Genomic DNA, 21,377 nt, shown 5'->3' on the forward strand with positions numbered 1-21,377 from the left:
TGGCACACAGAATAACAACAGACAGGAAACTGGCACACAGACAATGAGCTGTCAGGAAACTGGCACACAGACAACGAGCAGTCAGGAAACTGGCACACAGAGAGCGAGGAGTTAGGAAATTGGCACACAGACAATGGACAGTCAGGGAACTGGCAGACGGACAATGAGCAGTGAGGAATCTGGCACATAGACAGCGAGCAGTCAGGTAACTGGCACACAGACAACACAGTCTGGAAACTGCAACACAGACAGCAAGTGGTCAGGAAACTGGCCCACAGACTACACAGTCAGGAAACTGGCACACAGACTACACAGTCAGGAAACTGGCACACAGACTACACAGTCAGGAAACTGGCACACAGACAAAACAGTCAGGAAACTGGCACACAGACAACACAGTCACAAAACTGCAGCACAGACAGCAAGCGGTCAAGAAACTGGCACACAGACAACACAATCAGGAAAATGGCACACAGACAACACAGTCAGGAAACGGGCTCATAGACAATGAGCAGTCAGGAAACTGGCACAGACAATGAGCAGTCAGCAAACTGGGACACAGATAATGTGCCGTCAGGGAACTGTCACACAGACAACGAGCGGTCAGGAATCTGGCACACAAACAACACTGTCAGGAAACGGGCACACAGACAGCAAGCAGTCAAGAAATTAGAACACAGACATCACAGTCAGGAAACTGGCACACAGAAAACCAACAGTCAGGAATCTGGCACACAGACTGCGATCAGTCAGGAAACTGGCACATAGACAGTGAGCTGTCAGGAATCTGGCAGACAGAAACAGTCAGCAAACTGGCAAACAGACAACACAGTCAGAAAACTGGTACACAGACAACCAACAGTCAAGAAACTGGCACACAGACAATAAATTCAGCAAGTTGGCACACAGGAAAATGGCACACAGACAGCGAGCAGTCACGAAAATGGCACACAGACAACACAGTCAGGAAACTGGCAAACACACAACACAGAAAGGAAAATGGCACATAGAATAACAACAGACAGGAAACTGGCAAACAGACAACGAGCAGGCAGGAAACTGGCACACAGACAAAGAGCACTCAGGAAACTGGCACACAGAAAACCAACAGTCAAGAAACTGGCACACAGACAACAAATTCAGCAAGTTGGCAAACAGACAACGCAGTCAGGAAACTGGCAAACAGACAATGAGCAGTCAGGAAATTGGCACACAGACAACGAGCAGTCATGAAACTGGCACACAGACAACACAGTCAGGAAACTGGCACACAGACAACGAGCAGGCAGGAAACTGGCACACCGACAATGAGCAGTCAGGAAACTGACACACAGACAGCGAGCAGTCAGGAAACTGGCACAACACAGCGAGCAGTCAGGAAGCTGGCACACAGACAACACAATCAGGAAACTGGCACACGGTCAACACAGTCAAGAAGCTGGCACACAGACAGCAAGCATTCAGGAAACTGGCAAACAGACAACACAGACAGGAAACTGGCACACAGAATAACAACAGACAGGAAACTGGCAAACATACAACGAGCAGGCAGGAAACTGGTACACAGACAACAAACAGGCAAGAAACTGGCACACAGACAACGAGCAGTCTGGAAACTGGCACAGAGACAGTGAGCAGTCAGGAAAATGGCAAACACAGCGAGCAGTCAGGAAACTGGCACACAGACAGCAACAGTCAAGAGTTTGACACAAAGACAATGATCAGTCAGGAAACTGGCACATAGAGAGCAAGCAGTCAGGAAATTGGCTCACAGACAACACAGTAAGGAACCTGGCACACAGGAAACCAACAGTCCGGAAACTGTCACATGGTCAATGAGCACTAAGGAAACTGGCACACAGACAACGAGCATTCAGGAAACTGGCAAACAGACAACGAGCAGTCAGGAAACTGGCACTGACAACGAACAGTCAGGAAACTGGAAAAAGACAACAAGCAGTCAGGAAACTGGGACACACACAATGAGCAGCCAGGGAACTGGCACACAGAGGATGAGCAGCCAGGAATGTGGCACACAGACAGCGAGCAGTCAGGAAACTGGCACACACACAACACAGTCAGGAAAATGGCAAACAGACAACACAGAAAGGAAAATGGCACACAGAATAACAATAGACAGGAAACTGGCAAACAGAAAACGAGCAGGCTGCAAACTGGCACACAAGCAAAGAGCACTCAGGAAACTGGCACACAGAAAACCAACAGTCAAGAAACTGGCACACAGACAACAAATTCAGCAAGTTGGCAAACAGACAACGCAGTCAGGAAACTGGCAAACAGACAATGAGCGGTCAGGAAATTAGCACACAGACAACGAGCAGTCATGAAACTGGCACACAGACAACACAGTCAGGAAACTGGCACAAAGACAACAGAGTCAGGAAACTGGCACAAAGACAACAGAGTCAGGAAACTGGCACACAGACAACGAGCATTCAGGAAACTGGCAAACAGTCAATGAGCAGGCAGGAAAATGGCACACAGACAACGAGCAGTCATGAAACTGGCACACAGACAACACAGTCGGGAAACTGGCACAAAGACAACAGAGTCAGGAAAATGGCACACAGACAACGAGCATTCAGGAAACTGGCAAACAGACAATGAGCAGGCAGGAAACTGGCACACAGACAGCGAGCAGCCAGGAAACTGGCACAACACAGCGAGCAGTCAGGAAACTGGCACACAGACAACACAATCAGGAAACTGGCACACGGTCAACAAAGTCAAGAAGCTGGCACACAGACAGCAAGCAGTCAGGAAACTGGCAAACAGACAACACAGACAGGAAACTGGCACACAGAATAACAACAGACAGGAAACTGGCAAACATACAATGAGGAGGCAGGAAACTGGTACCCCGATAACAAGCAGGCAGGAAACTGGCACACAGACAACGAGCAGTCAGGAAACTGGCACACAGACAGTGAGCAGTCAGGAAACTGGCACAACACAGCGAGCAGTCAGCAAACTTTCACATAGACAGCGACGGTCAAAGATTTGACACAAAGACAATGATCAGTCAGGAAATTGGCACACAGACAGCAAGCCGTCAGGAAATTGGCACACAGAAAACACAGTAAGCAAACTGGCACACAGAAAACCAACAGCCCGGAAACTGGCACACAGACAACGAGCAGTCAGCAAACTGGCACACAGACAACGAGCAGTCAGGAAACTGGCACACAGAGAGCAAGGCATTCGGAAATTGGCACACAGACAATGGGCAGTCAGGAAACTGGCACTGACAACGAACAGTCAGGAAACTGGCAAAAAGAAAACGAGCAGTCAGGGAACTGGAACACAGAAAATGAGCAGTCAGGAAACTGGCACACAGACAATGAGCAGTCAGGAAACTGGCACACAGATAACAAGCAGGCAGGAAACTGGCACACAGACAATGAGCAGTCAGGAAACTGGCACACAGACAACGAGCAGTTAGGAAACTGGCACACAGAGAGCAAGCCGTCAGGAAACTGCACAACACAGCGATCAGATAAGTATCTGACACACAGGCAACATATGCAGGAAACTGGAATACAGAAAACCAACAATCAGGAAGATGGCACACAGACAACCAACAGTCAGGAAAGTGACACACAGACAACACAGTCAGGAAACTGGCACAAAGACAACACAGTCAGGAAACTGGCACAAAAAAAATAGTCAGGAAGCTGGCACACAAAAAAAACAACAGTCAGGAAAATGGCACACAGACAATGAGCAGTCAGGAAACTGGCACACAGACAACACTGTCAGGAAACTGGCACACAGACAACAAGCAGTCTGGAAACTGGCAAACAGACAACACAGACAGGAAACTGGCACACAGAATAACAACAGACAGGAAACTGGCAAACAGACAATGAGCTGGCAGGAAACTGGCACACAGACAATGAGCAGTCAGGAAACTAGCAGACAGACAACGAGCAGTCAGGAAACTGGCAAAACACAGCGTGCAGTCAGGAAACTGTCACATGGACAGCAACGGTCAAAGATTTAACACAAAGACAATGATCAGTCAGGAAACTGGCACACAGACAGCAAGCAGTCAGGAAACTGGCACACAACAATGAGCAGTCAGGAAACTGGCACACAACAACGAGCAGTCAAGAAATTGGCACACAGACAACACAGTCAGGAAACTGGCAAACAGACGACACAGTCAGGAAACTGGAACACAGACAACACAGTCAGGAAACTGGCACACAGACAACAAAGTCAGGAAACTGGCACAGAGACAACGAGCAGTCAGGAAACTGGCACACAGAGAGGAAACTGGCACACAGACAACACAGTCAGGAAATGGGCACACAGACAACGAGCAGTCAGGAAACTGGCACACAGACAACGAGCAGTCAAGAAATTGGCACACAGACAACGAGCAATCAGGAACCTGGCACACAGACAACACAGTCAGGAAACTGGCACACAGACAACAGAGTCAGGAAACTGGCACACAGACAGTCAGGAAACTGGCGCACAGACAACACAGTCAGGAAACTGGCGCACAGACAACGAGCAGTCAGGAAACGGGCAAACAGACAACGAGCAGTCAGGAAACTGGCACACAGACAACGAGCAGTCAGCCAACTGGCACACAGACAACTAGCAGTCAGGAAACTGGCACACAGACAACGAGCAGTCAGGAAATTGGCACACAGACAACACAGTCAGGAAACTGGCAAACAGACGACACAGTCAGGAAACTGGAACACAGACAACACATTCAGGAAACTGGCACACAGACAACAAAGTCAGGAAACTGGCACAGAGACAACGAACAGTCAGGAAACTGGCACACAGAGAGGAAACTGGCACACAGACAACACAGTCAGGAAATGGGCACACAGACAACGAGCAGTCAGGAAACTGGCACACAGACAACGAGCTGTCAGGAAATTGGCACACAGACAACGAGCAGTCAGGAACCTGGCACACAGACAACACAGTCAGGAAACTGGCACACAGACAACACAGTCAGGAAACTGGCACACAGACAACACAGTAGGAAACTGGCACACAGACAACACAGTAGGAAACTGGCACACAGACAACACAGTCAGGAAACTGGCACACAGACAACACAGTCAGGAAACTGGCGCACAGACAACACAGTCAGGAAACTGGCAAACAGACAACGAGCAGTCAGGAAACTGGCACACAGACAACGAGCAGTCAGCCAACTGGCACACAGACAACGAGCAGTCAGCCAACTGGCACACAGACAACTAGCAGTCAGGAAACTGGCACAAAGACAACAAGCAGTCAGGAAACTGGCACACAGACAACTAGCAGTCAGGAAACTGGCACACAGACAACTAGCAGTCAGGAAACTGGCACACAGACAACGAGCAGTCAGGAAACTGGCACACAGACAGCGAGCAGTCAGGAAACTGGCACAACACAGCGAGCAGTAAAGAATCTGACACACAAACAACAGTCAGGAAACTGGCACACAGACAATCAACAGTCAGGAATCTGGCACAGAGACAACCAACAGTCGGGAAACTGGCACACAGCCAACACAGTCAGGAAACTGGCACACAGACAGCACAGTCAGGAAACTGGCACACAGACAGCACAGTCAGGAAACTAGCACACACACAGCAAACAGTCAGGAAACTGGCACATGAACAAAACAGACAGGAAGCGGGCACACAAAAAAACATGTCAGGAAAATGGCACAAGGACAACGAGCAGTTAGGAAACTGGCACACAGACAACACAGTCAGGAAACTGGCAAACAGACAACAAGCAGTCAGGAAACTGGCAAACAGACAACACAGACAGGAAATTGGCACAGAATAACAACAGACAGGAAACTGGCACACAGACAATGAGCTGTCAGGAAACTGGCACACAGACAACGAGCAGTCAGGAAACTGGCACACAGAGAGCGAGGAGTTAGGAAATTGGCACACAGACAATGGGCAGTCAGGGAACTGGCAGACGGACAATGAGCAGTCAGGAATCTGGCACATAGACAGCGAGCAGTCAGGTAACTGGCACACAGACAACACAGTCTGGAAACTGCAACACAGACAGCAAGTGGTCAGGAAACTGGCCCACAGACTACACAGTCAGGAAACTGGCACACAGACAAAACAGTCAGGAAACTGGCACACAGACAAAACAGTCAGGAAACTGGCACACAGACAACACAGTCACGAAACTGCAGCACAGACAGCAAGCGGTCAGGAAACTGGCACACAGACAACACAATCAGGAGAATGGCAAACAGACAACACAGTCAGGAAACGGGCTCATAGACAATGAGCAGTCAGGAAACTGGCACAGACAATGAGCAGTCAGCAAACTGGGACACAGACAATGTGCCGTCAGGGAACTGCCACACAGACAACGAGCGGTCAGGAATCTGGCACACAAACAACACTGTCAGGAAACGGGCACACAGACAGCAAGCAGTCAAGAAATTAGAACACAGACATCACAGTCAGGAAACTGGCACACAGAAAACCCACAGTCAGGAATCTGGCACACAGACTGCGATCAGTCAGGAAACTGGCACATAGACAGTGAGCTGTCAGGAATCTGGCAGACAGACAACACAGTCAGAAAACTGGTACACAGACAACCAACAGTCAAGAAACTGGCACACAGACAACAAATTCAGCAAGTTGGCACACAGGAAAATGGCACACAGACAGCGAGCAGTCACGAAAATGGCACACAGACAACACAGTCAGGAAACTGGCGCACAGACAACACAGTCAGGAAACTGGCGCACAGACAACGAGCAGTCAGGAAACTGGCAAACAGACAACGAGCAGTCAGGAAACTGGCACACAGACAACGAGCAGTCAGCCAACTGGCACACAGACAACTAGCAGTCAGGAAACTGGCACACAGACAACTAGCAGTCAGGAAACTGGCACACAGACAACTAGCAGTCAGGAAACTGGCACACAGACAATGAGCAGTCAGGAAACTGGCACACAGACAGCGAGCAGTCAGGAAACTGGCACAACACAGTGAGCAGTAAAGAATCTGACACACAAACAACACAGTCAGGAAACTGGCACACAGACAATCAACAGTCAGGAAACTGGCACAGAGACAACCAACAGTCGGGAAACTGGCACACAGCCAACACAGTCAGGAAACTGGCACACAGACAGCACAGTCAGGAAACTGGCACACAGACAGCACAGTCAGGAAACTGGCACACACACAGCAAACAGTCAGGAAACTGGCACATGAACAAAACAGACAGGAAGCGGGCACACAAAAAAACATGTCAGGAAAATGGCACAAGGACAACGAGCAGTTAGGAAACTGGCACACAGACAACACAGTCTGGAAACTGGCACACAGACAACAAGCAGTCAGGAAACTGGCAAACAGACAACACAGACAGGAAATTGGCACACAGAATAACAACAGACAGGAGACTGGCACACAGACAATGAGCTGTCAGGAAACTGGCATACAGACAACGAGCAGTCAGGAAACTGGCACACAGAGAGCGAGGAGTTAGGATATTGGCACACAGACAATGGACAGTCAGGGAACTGGCAGACGGACAATGAGCAGTGAGGAATCTGGCACACAGACAACACAGTCTGGAAACTGCAACACAGACAGCAAGTGGTCAGGAAACTGGCCCACAGACTACACAGTCAGGAAACTGGCCCACAGACTACACAGTCAGGAAACTGGCCCACAGACTACACAGTCAGGAAACTGGCACACAGACTACACAGTCAGGAAACTGGCACACAGACAAAACAGTCAGGAAACTGGCACACAGACAACACAGTCACAAAACTGCAGCACAGACAGCAAGCGGTCAAGAAACTGGCACACAGACAACACAATCAGGAAAATGGCACACAGACAACACAGTCAGGAAACGGGCTCATAGACAATGAGCAGTCAGGAAACTGGCACAGACAATGAGCAGTCAGCAAACTGGGACACAGATAATGTGCCGTCAGGGAACTGCCACACAGACAACGAGCGGTCAGGAATCTGGCACACAAACAACACTGTCAGGAAACGGGCACACAGACAGCAAGCAGTCAAGAAATTAGAACACAGACATCACAGTCAGGAAACTGGCACACAGAAAACCAACAGTCAGGAATCTGGCACACAGACTGCGATCAGTCAGGAAACTGGCACATAGACAGTGAGCTGTCAGGAATCTGGCAGACAGAAACAGTCAGCAAACTGGCAAACAGACAACACAGTCAGAAAACTGGTACACAGACAACCAACAGTCAAGAAACTGGCACACAGACAATAAATTCAGCAAGTTGGCACACAGGAAAATAGCACACAGACAGCGAGCAGTCACGAAAATGGCACACAGACAACACAGTCAGGAAACTGGCAAACACACAACACAGAAAGGAAAATGGCACATAGAATAACAACAGACAGGAAACTGGCAAACAGACAAAGAGCACTCAGGGAACTGGCACACAGAAAACCAACAGTCAAGAAACTGGTACACAGACAACTACTTCAGCAAGTTGGCAAACAGACAACGCAGTCAGGAAACTGGCAAACAGACAATGAGCAGTCAGGAAATTGGCACACAGACAACGAGCAGTCATGAAACTGGCACACAGACAACACAGTCAGGAAACTGGCACACAGACAACGAGCAGGCAGGAAACTGGCACACCGACAACGAGCAGTCAGGAAACTGGCACACAGACAGCGAGCAGTCAGGAAACTGGCACAACACAGCGAGCAGTCAGGAAACTGGCACACAGACAACACAATCAGGAAACTGGCACACGGTCAACACAGTCAAGAAGCTGGCACACAGACAGCAAGCAGTCAGGAAACTGGCAAACAGACAACACAGACAGGAAACTGGCACACAGAATAACAACAGACAGGAAACTGGCAAACATACAACGAGCAGGCAGGAAACTGGTACACAGACAACAAGCAGGCAAGAAACTGGCACACAGACAACGAGCAGTCAGGAAACTGTCACAGAGTAAGTGAGCAGTCAGGAAAATGGCAAACACAGCGAGCAGTCAGGAAACTGGCACATAGACAGCAACAGTCAAGAGTTTGACACAAAGACAATGATCAGTCAGGAAACTGGCACATAGAGAGCAAGCAGTCAGGAAATTGGCTCACAGACAACACAGTAAGGAACCTGGCACACAGGAAACCAACAGTCCGGAAACTGTCACATGGTCAACGAGCACTAAGGAAACTGGCACACAGACAACGAGCAGTCAGGAAACTGGCACTGACAACGAACAGTCAGGAAACTGGAAAAAGACAACAAGCAGTCAGGAAACTGGGACACACACAATGAGCAGCCAGGGAACTGGCACACAGAGGATGAGCAGCCAGGAATCTGGCACACAGACAGCGAGCAGTCAGGAAACTGGCACACACACAACACAGTCAGGAAAATGGCAAACAGACAACACAGAAAGGAAAATGGCACACAGAATAACAACAGACAGGAAACTGGCAAACAGAAAACGAGCAGGCTGGAAACTGGCACACAAGCAAAGAGCACTCAGGAAACTGGCACACAGAAAACCAACAGTCAAGAAACTGGCACACAGACAACAAATTCAGCGAGTTGGCAAACAGACCACGCAGTCATGAAACTGGCACACAGACAACAGAGTCAGGAAATTGGCAAACAGACAACAGAGTCAGGAAACTGGCACAAAGACAACAGAGTCAGGAAACTGGCACAAAGACAACAGAGTCAGGAAACTGGCACACAGACAACGAGCATTCAGGAAACTGGCAAACAGACAATGAGCAGGCAGCAAACTGGCAAACAGACAATGAGCAGGCAGCAAACTGGCACACAGACAATGAGCAGTCATGAAACTGGCACACAGACAACACAGTCGGGAAACTGGCACAAAGACAACAGAGTCAGGAAAATGGCACATTGACAATGAGCATTCAGGAAACTGACACACAGATAACACAATCAGGAAACTAGCACACAGACACCACAGTCAGGAAACTGGCACACAGACAACACAGTCAGGAAACTGGCACACAGACAACACAGTCAGGAAACTGGTGCACGGACAACACAGTCAGGAAACTGGCACACAGACAACAAGCAGTCAGGAAACTGGCACACAGACAAACAACTGTCAGGAAACTGGCACACAGACAACAAGCAGTCAGGAAACTGGCACACAGAGCAACGAGCAGTCAGGAAACTGGCAACACGACAACCAAGCAGTCAGGAAACTGGGCACACAGACAACGAGCAGTCAGGAAACTGGCACACAGACAGAGCAGTCAGGAAACTGGCACACAGACACACGAGCTCAGGAAACTGGCACACAGACAACGACAGTCAGGAAACTGGCACACAGACAACAGATCAGTCAGGAAACTGGGCACACAGGACAACAACCGTCAGGAAACTGGCACACAGACAACAAGCAGTCAGGAAAACTGGCACACAGAAAACCAACAGCCCGGAAACTGGCACACAGACAATGAGCAGTCAGGAAACTGGCACACAGACAACGAGCAGTCAGGAAACTGGCACACAGAGAGCAAGGCGTTAGGAAATTGGCACACAGACAATGGGCAGTCAGGAAACTGGCACTGACAACGAACAGTCAGGAAACTGGCAAAAAGAAAACGAGCAGTCAGGGAACTGGAACAGAGAAAATGAGCAGTCAGGAAACTGGCACACAGATAACAAGCAGGCAGGAAACTGGCACACAGACAACGAGCAGTCAGGAAACTGGCACACAGACAACGAGCAGTTAGGAAACTGGCACACAGAGAGCAAGCAGACAGGAAACTGCACAACACAGCGATCAGATAAGTATCTGACACATAGGCAACATATGCAGGAAACTGGAATACAGAAAACCAACAATCAGGAAAATGGCACACAGACAACCAACAGTCAGGAAACTGACACACAGACAACACAGTCAGGAAACTGGCACAAAGACAACACAGTCAGGAAACTGGCACACAAAAAATAGTCAGGAAGCTGGCACACAAAAAAACAACAGTCAGGAAAATGGCACACAGACAATGAGCAGTCAGGAAACTGGCACACAGACAACACTGTCAGGAAACTGGCACACAGACAACAAGCAGTCTGGAAACTGGCAAACAGACAACACAGACAGGAAACTGGCACACAGAATAACAACAGACAGGAAACTGGCAAACAGACAATGAGCTGGCAGGAAACTGGCACACAGACAATGAGCAGGCAGGAAACTAGCAGACAGACAACGAGCAGTCAGGAAAGTGGCAAAACACAGCCTGCAGTCAGGAAACTGTCACATAGACAGCAACGGTCAAAGATGTGACACAAAGACAATGATCAGTCAGGAAACTGGCACACAGACAGCAAGCAGTCAGGAAACAGGCACACAACAACGAGCAGTCAGGAAACTGGCACACAACAATGAGCAGTCAGGAAACTGGAACACAGACAACACAGTCAGGAAACTGGCACACAGACAACAAAGTCAGGAAACTGGCACAGTGACAACGAGCAGTCAGGAAACTGGCACACAGAGGAAACTGGCACACAGACAACACAGTCAGGAAATGGGCACACAGACAACGAGCAGTCAGGAAACTGGCACACAGACAACGAGCAGTCAAGAAATTGGCACACAGACAACGAGCAGTCAGGAACCTGGCACACAGACAACACAGTCAGGAAACTGGCACACAGACAACAGAGTCAGGAAACTGGCACACAGACAGTCAGGAAACTGGCGCACAGACAACACAGTCAGGAAACTGGCGCACAGACAACGAGCAGTCAGGAAACTGGCAAACAGACAACGAGCAGTCAGGAAACTGGCACACAGACAACGAGCAGTCAGGAAACTGGCACACAGACAACGAGCAGTCAGCCAACTGGCACACAGACAACTAGCAGTCAGGAAACTGGCACACAGACAACGAGCAGTCAGGAAACTGGCACACAGACAGCGAGCAGTCAGGAAACTGGCACAACACAGCGAGCAGTAAAGAATCTGACACACAAACAACACAGTCAGGAAACTGGCACACAGACAACCAACAGTCAGGAAACTGGCACAGAGACAACCAACAGTCGGGGAACTGGCACACAGCCAACACAGTCAGGAAACTGGCACACAGACAGCACAGTCAGGAAACTGGCACACACACAGCAAACAGTCAGGAAACTGGCACATGAACAAAACAGACAGGAAGCGGGCACACAAAAAAACATGTCAGGAAAATGGCACAAGGACAACGAGCAGTTAGGAAACTGGCACACAGACAACACAGTCAGGAAACTGGCACACAGACAACAAGCAGTCAGGAAACTGGCAAACAGACAACACAGACAGGAAATTGGCACACAGAATAACAACAGACAGGAAACTGGCACACAGAATAACAACAGACAGGAAACTGGCACACAGACAACGAGCTGTCAGGAAACTGGCACACAGACAACGAGCAGTCAGGAAACTGGCACACAGAGAGCGAGGAGTTAGGAAATTGGCACACAGACAATGGGCAGTCAGGGAAGTGGCAGACGGACAATGAGCAGTCAGGAATCTGGCACATAGACAGCGAGCAGTCAGGTAACTGGCACACAGACAACACAGTCTGGAAACTGCAACACAGACAGCAAGTGGTCAGGAAACTGGCCCACAGACTACACAGTCAGGAAACTGGCACACAGACTACACAGTCAGGAAACTGGCACACAGACAAAACAGTCAGGAAACTGGCACACAGACAAAACAGTCAGGAAACTGGCACACAGACAACACAGTCACGAAACTGCAACACAGACAACACAGTCACGAAACTGCAACACAGACAGCAAGCGGTCAGGAAACTGGCACACAGACAACACAATCAGGAAAATGGCACACAGACAATGCAGTCAGGAAACGGACTCATAGACAATGAGCAGTCAGGAAACTGGCACAGACAATGAGCAGTCAGCAAACTGGGACACAGACAATGTGCCGTCAGGGAACTGCCACACAGACAACGAGCGGTCAGGAATCTGGCACACAAACAACACTGTCAGGAAACGGGCACACAGACAGCAAGCAGTCAAGAAATTAGAACACAGACATCACAGTCAGGAAACTGGCACACAGAAAACCAACAGTCAGGAATCTGGCACACAGACTGCGATCAGTCAGGAAACTGGCACATAGACAGTGAGCTGTCAGGAATCTGGCAGACAGAAACACTCAGCAAACTGGCAAACAGACAACACAGTCAGAAAACTGGTACACAGACAACCAACAGTCAAGAAACTGGCACACAGACAACAAATTCAGCAAGTTGGCACACAGGAAAATGGCACACAGACAGCGAGCAGTCACGAAAATGGCACACAGACAACACAGTCAGGAAACTGGCAAACACACAACACAGAAAGGAAAATGGCACACAGAATAACAACAGACAGAAAACTGGCAAACAGACAACGAGCAGGCAGGAAACTGGCACACAGACAAAGAGCACTCAGGAAACTGGCACACAGAAAACCAACAGTCAAGCAACTGGCACACAGACAACAAATTCAGCAAGTTGGCAAACAGACAACGCAGTCAGGAAACTGGCAAACAGACAATGAGCAGTCATGAAACTGGCACACAGACAACACAGTCAGGAAACTGGCACACAGACAACACAGTCAGGAAACTGGCACACAGACAACACTGTCAGGAAACTGGCACACAGACAACACAGTCAGGAAACTGGCACACAGACAACACAGTCAGGAAACTGGCACACAGACAACACAGTCAGGAAACTGGCACACAGACAACGAGCATTCAGGAAACTGGCAAACAGACAACGAGCAGTCAGGAAACTGGCACTGACAACGAACAGTCAGGAAACTGGAAAAAGACAACAAGCAGTCAGGAAACTGGGACACACACAATGAGCAGCCAGGGAACTGGCACACAGAGGATGAGCAGCCAGGAATCTGGCACACAGACAGCGAGCAGTCAGGAAACTGGCACACACACAACACAGTCAGGAAAATGGCAAACAGACAACACAGAAAGGAAAATGGCACACAGAATAACAACAGACAGGAAACTGGCAAACAGACAACGAGCAGGCAGGAAACTGGCACACAGACAAAGAGCACTCAGGAAACTGGCACACAGTCAAAGAGCACTCAGGAAACTGGCACACAGAAAAACAACAGTCAAGAAACTGGCACACAGACAACAAATTCAGCAAGTTGGCAAACAGACAACACAGTCAGGAAACTGGCAAACAGACAATGAGCAGTCAGGAAACTGGCAAACAGACAATGAGCAGGCAGGAAACTGGCATACAGACAGCGAGCAGTCAGGAAACTGAAACACAGACAGCGAGCAGTCAGGAAACTGGCACAACACAGCGAGCAGTCAGGAAACTGGCACACAGACAACACAATCAGGAAACTGGCACACGGTCAACAAAGTCAAGAAGCTGGCACACAGACAGCAAGCAGTCAGGAAACTGGCAAACAGACAACACAGACAGGACACTGGCACACAGAATAACAACAGACAGGAAACTGGCAAACATACAACGAGCAGGCAGGAAACTGGTACACAGACAACAAGCAGGCAGGAAACTGGCACACAGACAACGAGCAGTCAGGAAACTGGCACAGAGACAGCAACAGTCAAGAGTTTGACACAAAGACAATGATCAGTCAGGAAACTGGCACACAGAGAGCAAGCAGTCAGGAAATTGGCTCACAGACAACACAGTAAGGAACCTGGCACACAGGAAACCAACAGTCCGGAAACTGTCACATGGTCAACGAGCACTAAGGAAACTGGCACACAGACAACGAGCAGTCAGGAAACTGGCACACAGAGAGGGAGCAGTCAGGAAATTGGCACACAGACAATGGGCAGTCAGGAAACTGGCACTGAGAACGAACAGTCAGGAAACTGGAAAAAGACAACAAGCAGTCAGGAAACTGGGACACACACAATGAGCAGCCAGGGAACGGGCACACAGAGGATGAGCAGCCAGGAATCTGGCACACAGACAGCGAGCAGTCAGGAAACTGGCACACACACAACACAGTCAGGAAAATGGCAAACAGACAACACAGAAAGGAAAATGGCACACAGAATAACAACAGACAGGAAACTGGCAAACAGACAACGAGCAGGCAGGAAACTGGCACACAGACAAAGAGCACTCAGGAAACTGGCACACAGAAAACCAACAGTCAAGAAACTGGCACACAGACAACAAATTCAGCAAGTTGGCAAACAGACAACACAGTCAGGAAACTGGCAAACAGACAATGAGCAGTCAGGAAATTGGCACACAGACAACGAGCATTCAGGAAACTGGCAAACAGACAATGAGCAGGCAGGAAACTGGCATACAGACAGCGAGCAGGCAGGAAACTGAAACACAGACAGCGAGCAGTCAGGAAACTGGCACAACACAGCGAGCAGTCAGGAAACTGGCACACAGACAACACAATCAGGAAACTGGCACATGGTCAACACAGTCAAGAAGCTGGCACACAGACAGCAAGCAGTCAGGAAACTGGCAAACAGACAACACAGGCAGGAAACTGGCACACAGAATAACAACAGACAGGAAACTGGCAAACATACAACGAGCAGGCAGGAAACTGGTACACAGACAACAAGCAGGCAGGAAACTGGCACACAGACAACGAGCAGTCAGGAAACTGGCAGAGAGACAGTGAGCAGTCAGGAAAATGGCACAACACAGCGAGCAGTCAGGAAACTGGCACATAGACAGCAACAGTCAAGAGTTTGACACAAAGACAATGATCAGTCAGGAAACTGGCACACAGAGAGCAAGCAGTCAGGAAATTGGCTCACAGACAACACAGTAAGGAACCTGGCACACAGGAAACCAACAGTCCGGAAACTGACTCACACAGTCAACGAGCAGTCAGGAAACTGGCACACAGAGAGCGAGCAGTTAGGAAATTGGCACAAAGACAATGGGCAGTCAGGAAACTAGGACAAAGACAATGAGCAGTCAGGGAACTGGAACACAGAGGATGAGCAGCCAGGAATCTGGCACACACACAACAAAGTCAGCAAACTGGCACACAGACAGCAAGCAGTCAGGAAACTGGCACACAGACAACACAATCAGGAAACTGGCCCACAGACAACACAGTCAGGAAACTGGCCCACAGACTACACAGTCAGGAAACTGGCACACAGAAAACGAGCAGTCAGGAAACTGACACACAGACAATGAGCAGTCAGGAAATTGGCACAAAGACAACGAGCAGTCAGGAAACTGGCACACAGACAACACAGTCAGGAAACTGGCACACAGACAACAGAGTCAGGAAACTGGCACACAGACAACGAGCAGTCAGTAAATTGGCACACAGACAACGAGCAGTCAGGAAACTGGCACACAGACAACAGAGTCAGGAAACTGGCACACAGACAACGAGCATTCAGGAAACTGGCAAACAGACAACGAGCAGGCAGGAAACTGGCACACCGACAACGAGCAGCCAGGAAACTGAAACACAGAGAGCAAGCAGTTAGGAAACTGGCACAACACAGCGAGCAGTCAGGAAACTGGCACACAGACAACACTGTCAGGAAACTGGCACACAGACAACACTGTCAGGAAACTGGCACACAGACAACGAGCATTCAGGAAACTGGCAAACAGACAACGAGCAGGCAGGAAACTGGCACACCGAGAACGAGCAGTCAGGAAACAAACACAGACAGCGAGCAGTCAGGAAACTGGCACAACACAGCGAACAGTCAGGAAACTGGCACACAGGCAACACTGTCAGGAAACTGGCACACAGACAACAAGCAGTCTGGAAACTGGCAAACAGACAACACAGACAGGAAACTGGCACACAGAATAACAACAGACAGGAAACTGGCAAACAGACAATGAGCTGGCAGGAAACTGGCACACAGACAATGAGCAGTCAGGAAACTAGCAGACAGACAACGAGCAGTCAGGAAACTGGCAAAACACAGCGTGCAGTCAGGAAACTGTCACATAGACAGCAACGGTCAAAGATTTGACACAAAGACAATGATCAGTCAGGAAACTGGCACACAGACAGCAAGCAGTCAGGAAACTGGCACACAACAATGAGCAGTCAGGAAACTGGCACACAACAACGAGCAGTCAGGAAATTGGCAAACAGACGACACAGTCAGGAAACTGGAACACAGACAACACAGTCAGGAAACTGGCACACAGACAACAAAGTCAGGAAACTGGCACAGAGACAACGAGCAGTCAGGAAACTGGCACACAGAGAGGAAACTGGCACACAGACAACACAGTCAGGAAATGGGCACACAGACAACGAGCAGTCAGGAAACTGGCACACAGACAACGAACTGTCAAGAAATTGGCACACAGACAAAGAGCAGTCAGGAACCTGGCACACAGACAACACAGTCAGGAAACTGGCACACAGACAACACAGTCAGGAAACTGGCGCACAGACAACGAGCAGTCAGGAAACTGGCAAAGAGACAACGAGCAGTCAGGAAACTGGAACACAGACAACAAGCAGTCAGCCAACTGGCACACAGACAACTAGCAGTCAGGAAACTGGCACACAGACAGTGAGCAGTCAGGAAACTGGCACAACACAGCGAGCAGTAAAGAATCTGACACACAAACAACACAGTCAGGAAACTGGCACACAGACAACCAACAGTCAGGAAACTGGCACAGAGACAACCAACAGTCGGGAAACTGGCACACAGTCAGGAAACTGGCACACAGACAGCACAGTCAGGAAACTGGCACACACACAGCAAACAGTCAGGAAACTGGCACATGAACAAAACAGACAGGAAGCGGGCACACAAAAAAACATATCAGGAAAATGGCACAAGGACAACGAGCAGTTAGGAAACTGGCACACAGACAACACAGTCAGGAAACTGGCACACAGACAACAAGCAGTCAGGAAACTGGCAAACAGACAACACAGACAGGAAATAGGCACACAGAATAACAACAGACAGGAAACTGGCACACAGAATAACAACAGACAGGAAACTGGCACACAGACAACGAGCTGTCAGGAAACTGGCACACAGACAACGAGCAGTCAGGAAACTGGCACACAGAGAGCGAGGAGTTAGGAATCTGGCACACAGACAATGGGCAGTCAGGGAACTCGCAGACGGACAATGAGCAGTCAGGAATCTGGCACATAGACAGTGAGCAGTCAGGTAACTGGCACACAGACAACACAGTCTGGAAACTGCAACACAGACAGCAAGTGGTCAGGAAACTGGCCCACAGACTACACAGTCAGGAAACTGGCACACAGACTACACAGTCAGGAAACTGGCACACAGACACAACAGTCAGGAAACTGGCACACAGACAACACAGTCACGAAACTGCAACACAGACAGCAAGCGGTCAGGAAACTGGCACACAGACAACACAATCAGGAAAATGGCACACAGACAACACAGTCAGGAAACGGGCTCATAGACAATGAGCAGTCAGGAAACTGGCACAGACAATGAGCAGTCAGCAAACTGGGACACAGACAATTTGCCGTCAGGGAACTGCCACACAGACAACGAGCGGTCAGGAATCTGGCACACAAACAACACTGTCAGGAAACGGGCACACAGACAGCAAGCAGTCAAGATATTAGAACACAGACATCACAGTCAGGAAACTGGCACACAGAAAACCAACAGTCAGGTATCTGGCACACAGACTGCGATCAGTCAGGGCACCGGCACATAGACAGTGAGCTGTCAGGAATCTGGCAGACAGAAACAGTCAGCAAACTGGCAAACAGACAACACAGTCAGAAAACTGGTACACAGACAACCAACAGTCAAGAAACTGGCACACAGACAACAAATTCAGCAAGTTGGCACACAGGAAAATGGCACACAGACAGCGAGCAGTCACGAAAATGGCACACAGACAACACAGTCAGGAAACTGGCAAACACACAACACAGAAAGGAAAATGGCACACAGAATAACAACAGACAGGAAACTGGCAAACAGACAATGAGCAGGCAGGAAACTGGCACACAGACAAAGAGCACTCAGGAAACTGGCACACAGAAAACGAACAGTCAAGAAACTGGCACACAGACAACAAATTCAGCAAGTTGGCAAACAGACAACGCAGTCAGGAAACTGGCAAACAGACAACGAGCAGTCATGAAACTGGCACACAGACAACACAGTCAGGAAACTGGCACACAGACAACAGAGTCAGGAAACTGGCACACAGACAGCGAGCATTCAGGAAACTGGCAAACAGACAACGAGCAGTCAGGAAACTGGCACAAAGAGAGCGAGCAGTCAGGAAATTGGCACACAGAGAATGGGCAGTCAGGAAACTGGCCCTGACAACGAACAGTCAGGAAACTGGAAAAAGACAACAAGCAGTCAGGAAACTGGGACAAACACAATGAGCAGCCAGGGAACTGGCACACAGAGGATGAGCAGCCAGGAATCTGGCACACAGACAGCGAGCAGTCAGGAAACTGGCACACACACAACACAGTCAGGAAAATGGCAAACAGACAACACAGAAAGGAAAATGGCACACAGAATAACAACAGACAGGAAACTGGCAAACAGACAACGAGCAGGCAGGAAACTGGCACACAGACAAAGAGCACTCAGGAAACTGGCACACAGAAAACCAACAGTCAAGAAACTGGCACACAGACAACAAATTCAGCAAGTTGGCAAACAGACAACACAGTCAGGAAACTGGCAAACAGACAATGAGCAGTCAGGAAATTGGCAAACAGACAACGAGCATTCAGGAAACTGGCAAACAGACAATGAGCAGGCAGGAAACTGGCATACAGACAGCGAGCAGTCAGGAAACTGGCACAACACAGCGAGCAGTCAGGAAACTGGCACACAGACAACACAATCAGGAAACTGGCAAATGGTCAACACAGTCAAGAAGCTGGCACACAGACAGCAAGCAGTCAGGAAACTGGCAAACAGACAACACAGACAGGAAACTGGCACACAGAATAACAACAGACAGGAAACTGGCAAACATACAACGAGCTGGCAGGAAACTGGTACACAGACAACAAGCAGGCAGGAAACTGGCACACAGACAACGAGCAGTCAGGAAACTGGCACAGAGACAGTGAGCAGTCAGGAAAATGGCAAACACAGCGAGCAGTCAGGAAACTGGCACATAGACAGCAACAGTTAAGAGTTTGACACAAAGACAATGATCAGTCAGGAAACTGGCACACAGAGAGCAAGCAGTCAGGAAATTGGCTCACAGACAACACAGTAAGGAACCTGGCACACAGGAAACCAACAGTCCGGAACCTGTCACATCGTCAACGAGCACTAAGGAAACTGGCACACAGACAACGAGCAGTCAGGAAACTGGCACACAGTGAGCGAGCAGTCAGGAAATTGGCACACAGACAATGGGCAGTCAGGAAACTGGCACTGACAACGAACAGTCAGGAAACTGGAAAAAGACAACAAGCAGTCAGGAAACTGGGACACACACAATGAGCAGCCAGGGAACGGGCACACAGAGGATGAGCAGCCAGGAATCTGGCACACAGACAGCGAGCAGTCAGGAAACTGGCACACACACAACACAGTCAGGAAAATGGCAAACAGACAACACAGAAAGGAAAATGGCACACAGAATAACAACAGACAGGAAACTGGCAAACAGACAACGAGCAGGCAGGAAACTGGCACACAGACAAAGAGCACTCAGGAAACTGGCACACAGAAAACCAACAGTCAAGAAACTGGCACACAGACAACAAATTCAGCAAGTTGGCAAACAGACAACACAGTCAGGAAACTGGCAAACAGACAATGAGCAGTCAGGAAATTGGCACACTTACAACGAGCATTCAGGAAACTGGCAAACAGACAATGAGCAGGCAGGAAACTGGCACACAGACAGCGAGCAGCCAGGAAACTGGCACAACACAGCGAGCAGTCAGGAAACTGGCACACAGACAACACAATCAGGAAACTTGCACATGGTCAACACAGTCAGGAAACTGGCAAACAGACAGCAAGCAGTCAGGAAACTGGCACACAGAATAAGAACAGACAGGAAACTGGCACACAGAATAACAACAGACAGGAAACTGGCAAACATACAACGAGGAGGCAGGAAACTGGTACACCGACAACAAGCAGGCAGGAAACTGGCACACAGACAACGAGCAGTCAGGAAACTGGCAGAGAGACAGTGAGCAGTCAGGAAAATGGCACAACACAGCGAGCAGTCAGAAAACTGGCACATAGACAGCAACAGTCAAGAGTTTGACACAAAGACAATGATCAGTCAGGAAACTGGCACACAGAGAGCAAGCAGTC

This window comes from Carcharodon carcharias, chromosome 7 (assembly GCF_017639515.1).
Source record: "Carcharodon carcharias isolate sCarCar2 chromosome 7, sCarCar2.pri, whole genome shotgun sequence".
Lineage (NCBI taxonomy): Eukaryota > Metazoa > Chordata > Chondrichthyes > Lamniformes > Lamnidae > Carcharodon > Carcharodon carcharias.